The sequence below is a fragment of the Delphinapterus leucas genome, chromosome 17 (assembly GCF_059928025.1).
Source record: "Delphinapterus leucas isolate spDelLeu-1000000601 "Yukka" chromosome 17, BTC_Dleu_Yukka2, whole genome shotgun sequence".
NCBI lineage: Eukaryota > Metazoa > Chordata > Mammalia > Artiodactyla > Monodontidae > Delphinapterus > Delphinapterus leucas.
The window spans coordinates 32,501-39,311 of NC_143145.1; the positions used below are offsets into that span (position 1 = coordinate 32,501).

Here is a 6,811-nt window from a genome sequence, read left to right on the forward strand (position 1 = left end):
GTGCCCCGCTCTGGGAATATCCCACATGCCGCGGAGCGGCTGCGCCCCTGACCGCAACGGGAGAGGCCACAACAGTGAGAGGCCCGCGTACCAAAAAAAAAAAGTAACAATGGAAATGTAAAAGAAAATATATATTGTGTGTTTAATTACATTTCATAGAATTATTATCCCTGAATCATAATTCTGTTAGTATACCAGTATAGAGATTATTTCTTAATATTTAGGTGAGAACCATTTCCTTCCGTTTTTGAGAATAATTCTGTAAACTAATTTCCAGTAATGGCACTCTTCCCCAAATCAAAGTTTTAACAAGGGACATGCAAGCAGAATAATCATGAAAACACAAAGCAATACAACAGCAACAAAAAATTCCTAACTTCCAATAACAGCTCAGTTTAGAAGAGGGTTTATATCTTCAGAACAAAAGCATTCCTCCTTGACTTTCTAACCAGTCAAAATCTGTGTATTCTACAGAAAATCTGTGATGTTATTCCCATAAAACTACCCTTTACTGCTTCTGCCTCCATTAGATTTCCTAAGCACTAGTGTTTTAATGTACAGATTAAAAACAAAATCCTAATGTGATTTATTTATAATGTGTGTGTTCTTTGTGTTATCCTAGTATCTGAAGTCTTCTCCATGGCTGGACCCCAAATAATATTCCTTTACGTGCTAAGTGACATCTGGAGAGTGGGAGAGGTTTAATAAACACGTTAACCCTAAAGCATACCCTAACCCGTACCCTAACCCTAACCCCAACCCGTACCCTAACCCGTACCCTAACCCATACCCTAAACCCTAACCTTAACCCTAACCCTAACCCCCAACCCTAACCTTAACGCTAAACTCTAACCCTAACCCTAACCCCCTAACCCCTAACCCTAACCCCAGCCCCGACCCCTGACCCCCGACCCCCGACCCCTGACCCCTGACCCTCACCTGTAAAAACAAGGTCATCTGACTATAATTCATTCCAGGAACACAACCATATTGAGGGAGAAAGGAAATAGCTACTCTAAGCTCTGGATGATAGACCAAAAACCATATTTAAAGAAAACTATGTCATTGCTGTTTTCCACTCCAACAGACAGGTATAATGAAGCAAGGAATCCCCCTGGCCCTCCAGGATCTGCCTGGGGACCTAATCTGGGAAATTCTTATATATCAAGAGATGGCTCTGAGCTGAATTTCTGCAAAACAAGACTATCCCGTGCAAAGAACAACCCAGTAGAGCTTTGTATCCCATCAGCTACAGGAAGAGAATGGCTGCAGGCTACTGAAAGCCAGCAGCATTTACAACTTAACTCCCATGGCCTCTGCAGTGGTATGTCTGAGTTTTCTGTTTGCTTCCCTTTTCTGACTCTATCCTCAATAAATGCACATTTCTTAATATAATGTCATAGTGGAAGCAAAACAGACCTTCAATTTTTAGATCTCAATTTATAAAACACTTAGAGTTTCTAGGGGTTTTGCTTTTAAATTCAAGTACCACATAATTTGAAAATTGTACAAGTTCTAATTATTCAGTTCCAATACACCAAACACTGGAGAGGCCCCTCTCAGTGGGAGCGCCACCGATTCCACAATGAAAGGGTAACAAGGCGCCCTCCTCCCTTCTCTTCTGCCAGGGTGACCACTATGTGTTTAAATCCACGCCCCCTGGCAAGTTTCTAAGGTGAAATTCTGACACCCTTCCCTTTCCCATCCCAGCAGGTGGCCAAGGGCCGGCTGAAGCTGGAGAAGTGCAGTAACCAAGGCTGGGCCAGCTGGCCAGAGTGGGGGTTGGCGGGGGGGGAGCGGGGGGGGGCGGGGGGTCCCAGCACGTGAAGTCACCATGCAGGATAAATCCCTTGGGCTTCCCATGGGCCAAGGGCGGGTCTCTCAAGGCACCCGGCCCCTCTCAGGTTCTGCTTGCAGAGACATCGCGGGGGAGGGGCACTTGGCTGCTTAGGAAAACCGCGCACGAGTGAGCTTTACACCTGCAGATGTTCTGTAAAACGGGAGTGAGTAGGCTCGGGCTCGTCCTCAAAGCCTTTACTCCAAAGGCGAGCCCTTCCTGCTGCCGCCAGGTTAGGTAGCTCCGCGACTGTACCAAACAGCTCTGGTGTAATTCGTCGTTCCTTCCTCCGCCCACCCCACCGAGCCCCTGTCCCCTTACCTGCGGTCCGCGGCCCGCCGCTCCGCGCTCGGGTGCCGCTGGGGTGCCAGGGACCCACGGGACGGGTCGTTCCCAACCGCCGCGCGCTGGCTCCTTACACCCCCGCCGGCTCGCGCGGCGCCGACGGCGAGGAGCCCCGAGGACGTCCCGCGCCAGGTGCGCTCTGGCCGGGACGCCCACTTCCGGGAGAGGCGCGCAGACCGCCGCAGCCAATGCCGAGCAAAACCCGCCCCGGCAGCGCCGCGTCCGCGCGGCACAGCACGATCTCGGCGCTCTGTACACGGGCGCCGCGGGCCGAGCGTCTCCTCTCCTGAGAGGCCGCTAGCGAGGCCCCGGCGCGTGGGCCCCTGCGGCGCGGAGACCGCTCCAGGCCGGCCTCACCGACACCAACGCCGCCAGGAGGAGCGCTTGGCGGGACTCGGCAAACAACCCAATGTTTTAAATGGAAAAAGGACTTGAAAAGACCCTTCTCCAAATAAGACATACAAATGGTCAACAAGCACACCAAGAGACGTTAATCATCATGAGTCGTGATGAAATGCAAGTTAACACCACAGCGCCATATACCCCTCCACACACTAGAAGGCCTACAATCAAGAAAGCTAAAAGTAACAAGTGTTGGCAAAAACTTAGAGAAACTGATACAGAATTTCCCATAGGGAAAATGAGTAAGTTCTGGAGGTGGATGCTGAGAATATTTGTACAACAACGTGAATGTAGTTAATGCCATAGAACTGTATGCTCAAAATGATTTAAATGGTAAATGTTATGTTATGTGGGGGGGGGAGGTTAACATAATTTAGCCCCTGCTTTATACCAGACCCCAGAGTCAAAGCTTCTCATCCATTTTCTCACTTTTACTTAACCTCCTAGGATCTTCACACTCCCATTTAGCAGATGAAGCTGAGCCTGAGAGGTTAAACTAAGTGACTTGCCCAAGGCTCACTCGGCCAAGTCTACACTGTTCAATGTATTTACTGAGCACCTACTGAGCAATACCTCCAGCACCTGCTAGAGACATTGTGGGAGGACCAGGGTGAACGGCGGCTGAACGCAGATTACAAAACATGGGCAGATCCTGGGGCCCTGCTCTCAGACACTGAAGTTTCTTGGAGTGGAGGGGATGGCCTGTGTCACACTTGTGGAGCCTTTTATTCCACCCCACCGCACCCCCACAGAGGAGGGAAGCAGCTGGCCTGATACTGAATATTAGCTCAGCTGGGGAGGAGTCCTGGGGCTTTGAAGAAGGCATCTCCTGCCCCACTCCCCACATTGCCCCCTAGAGTCCAGTATGTGGGCACAAGCATCCCTGTGGCGGGGCAGGAGGCACATCTCACGGCACCCCTCTCCTCCCGCCGTGCAGTAGTGACACTGTACCCATACACGCGCCAGAAGGACAACGAACTCTCCTTCTCTGAGGGCACCATTATCTGCATCACCCGCCGCTACTCCAATGGCTGGTGTGAGGGCATCGGCTCAGAGGGGTCTGGATTCCTCCCCGGGAACTATGTGCAGGCCAGCTGCTGACGCCTGGGATCTCTGGGATGCTGACCCAGGCACCGCCTTCAGTGAGCCTCTTGAGTCCCACTCCAAAGCCTGCTCCAGTCAAGACTGGACCAGTCCTGCACGCCTCCTGGGCTGTGAGCTGTGTCTGTTCCTTCCCCCCAGTGCAGTGGGAATGGGTCCTGGTAAAGACAGAGGAGGCACCCAGAGGCCTGCTGGAGACAGGAAAGAACTGGAAGCCAGGGAGTTTGGTGACCTTATCCACAGGGAACCCTTACGCCATGCAAGACAGGGTCTCCAGCTGCAAGTGCCAACTTTGAATAAAATTCTGATGACGTCCTGATGATTGCCCTGCAGGGCTAGTGGGCCGAGGGACTGAAAGGCAACCCACTTGTATGGCTCCTGCTAATTGAGCCTCCTCTGCCTGCCCTAAGCAGCAGAATCTCCCATGTCCTCGGTGCTCACGGAGCCTCCGCACTAGACCCCTGTGCCCCTCTGCTCTCCCATCTCCTCGGTGCTCACGGAGCCCTCCACACTAGACCCCTGTGCCCCTCTGCTCTCCCATGTCCTCGGTGCTCACGGAGCCCTCCACACTAGACCCCTGTGCCCCTCTGCTCTCCCATCTCCTCGGTGCTCACGGAGCCTCCACACTAGACCCCCGTGCCCCTCTGCTCTCCCATCTCCTCGGTGCTCACGGAGCCCTCCACACTAGACCCCTGTGCCCCTCCACTCTCCCATGTCCTCGGTGCTCACGGAGCCCTCCACACTAGACCCCTGTGCCCCTCTGCTCTCCCATCTCCTCAGTGCTCATGGAGCCCTCCACACTAGACCCCTCTGCCCCTCTGCGGAGGTGGGCTGCACCCTGCTCTTCTGCCTGCTGCCTGCTTTGTTGTGTATTCAGTCTTGGTTCCCCAAGCTGGGCACTCCTCCAAGAGTGGGAACCAGCTCCCTCACTTAAGTGGGGCTCTCTGAGAGCAGAGATCACCTCACCCTCATCCCTCAGACTGCAGCGTGAGAGATCTCACTCACCTCTGCCCCTTCACCTCCTTTACAGCTCTGAAACACCAAAATAGGGAGGTGGGCCTTGGGTTTCCACTGGCTCTGCTTTAAAGCATCATGGCTTTCTGTTCCATACGGGAGGAGGGGGACCCAGAGGGCCCAGTCAGTGGGGCGACTTTGGTTAAGTCCCTGGTTTCTTGCTGCATAGACGAGGCTGGGGTGCGAGAAGACATCTTCGGGCTCTGTGAGGTCCCTGGCTGGCCAGACCCGAGCCCCGGGACAGAGTGCTACCTCTTTCCACCAACAAGAGGTGACTGTTCCCTCTAGCTTTTTTTCCTGTGGGGATGCTGACAGGGTGGGGGCGGGGAGGGAGGCAAGGAGTGTAGTGTAGGGTCACAGTAGGTAAAGCAAGATCTAGGCCTGGGACCGTCGACAGGGAGCGCCACCTCTCTCCGCAGGGAGTCCGGTGCGGGGGAGGTCGGGGGGGGGGTACATTTCTGGGCCTGGGTCCCCTGGACAGAAGACTAGAGGAGGGAGGCCATGCAGCCCAAGGCAACAGTTACCCGCGACGCGGCGGGACATGTTCCTTCTCTACCTTGACAGGGAACCCCGTCCTCCCAGCTGGGAGGACAAGGTTTTTGGAAACACTGCTCTCTGCTCAGATATGCGTGCCACCGTGGTGGGTCCAGACTCCGGAATTCGCTTGCAGTGGAACTGGGGGAGGCAGCCGAGCTGGGTTAACTGCACAGATGGGAACAGCTCCCAACTCCCTCCTCCAGTCCCCAAATGGACCACCCTGGGATTCCGGGAAATCCCGGAGGGATATACCAAGACGAAAGGGAAAGGGAGTAATAAAACTAGCTTTCTCTCTCCCGACCCCCACCGCCCCACCCCCTCCCTGCCCGGGTGCCCTCTGCAGGCCACGTTCTCAGCACCTGTTGCAGGTGTAGGCGCACTTCGGTGGAGGTTTCCCAGGGCACCACCCTGGCGCGGAAGGAGCTGGGCTCGGCCTTCTGCGCCTCCTGCATAAGGCGGTGCATGGGGTAGCGGCGGGGCGGGAAGGCCACGTCGCCGCCTGCCAGCAGCCCCATGAGGCAGAAGTCGTTGGCGCCGTCGCTCACGTAGAAAAGGCGCTCGAAGTGCACGCCGTTATGGGCCCGCTCGCGCAGGTAGTCGCTGAGCACCTTGTGCTTGCACATGTTGGCGGGGCAGCGAGCACAGCTGTGCGCGTGGAAGGGCCGCAGCGCCAGCAGCCCCCAAGGGTCGGGCCCCGACAGGTTGCTGAAGATGCGGCGGAACAGGCCGTGGTGGACGGCGGCGCGCAGCGCACTCTCCACGCCAAAGGTGTTGGCGTCTGAGATGAGAATAACTTCAAAGCAGGCGCACTGCTTGGCCACAAACTGCAGCAGCTCGCCCATGCCGGGCGACAGGTGGATGGCCTCGTAGATGGCGCGCAGGTCCCGCGGCCGCACGCCCTACTCGCCCAGGTACTGGAAGACGTGCTGCATGTACTCCTGTAGAAGCCCTCGCGCTAGGTGGCACGCAGGCTCTCAGGCAGCCGCTGGCCCGCCGCGGCGCGCGCACGACGGAGTCGTCGCTGTTTTCGTCCACGATAGTCTCGTCAAAGTCGAAGGTCAGGAGGGAGCGCGGCGCGCCCGGCGCAGCCATCCCGCTATCCTCTACCAGCTTTGTCCTGAGCGATCAAATCCTTTTGTGGTCACCAAAAAGAGTCCCTCATAGGAAAGGGGGACAGGACCTCTGAGCTTCTCCTGCAGGGTGGGGAGCGGCGGCTGCAGAGGTCTGTCCCGGCTGAGTTTGGAGTGTAAAGAGTGGGGAGAGGGCCTAGCTGAGGTATTTGGGCTCAGGATGGAGCAAGGGGTGCTTATGGGAATTGGAGGGGACGCTGTGTCTTATCCATCCCCGGATTTCTGGGCTCCAGCTCTCAAGAGTCCCTCCAGTCCAGAGGGTCCGTGAATGATGTGCATCTGGGCCGTTCCCTCCACTTGCCCCCCATCCCCATGTTATGTATTTTTAACCACAATTAAAAAATGAATGAAGCACTGATAATACATGTTACAACATGGATAAACATTGAAAACATTCTAAGTAAAAGAAGTCATACTGAAAAGGCCAGTCATATCACAATCATCT

The 6,811-nt window shown here is 55.2% G+C and overlaps 1 pseudogene; it reads right to left on the minus strand.

The window, feature by feature from the left end:
• Positions 1–2,158: 2,158 nt before the first annotated feature.
• On the minus strand, positions 2,159–6,545 carry LOC111171288 (phosphoethanolamine/phosphocholine phosphatase pseudogene; annotated as a pseudogene).
• Between the last annotated feature and the right edge of the window lie 266 nt (positions 6,546–6,811).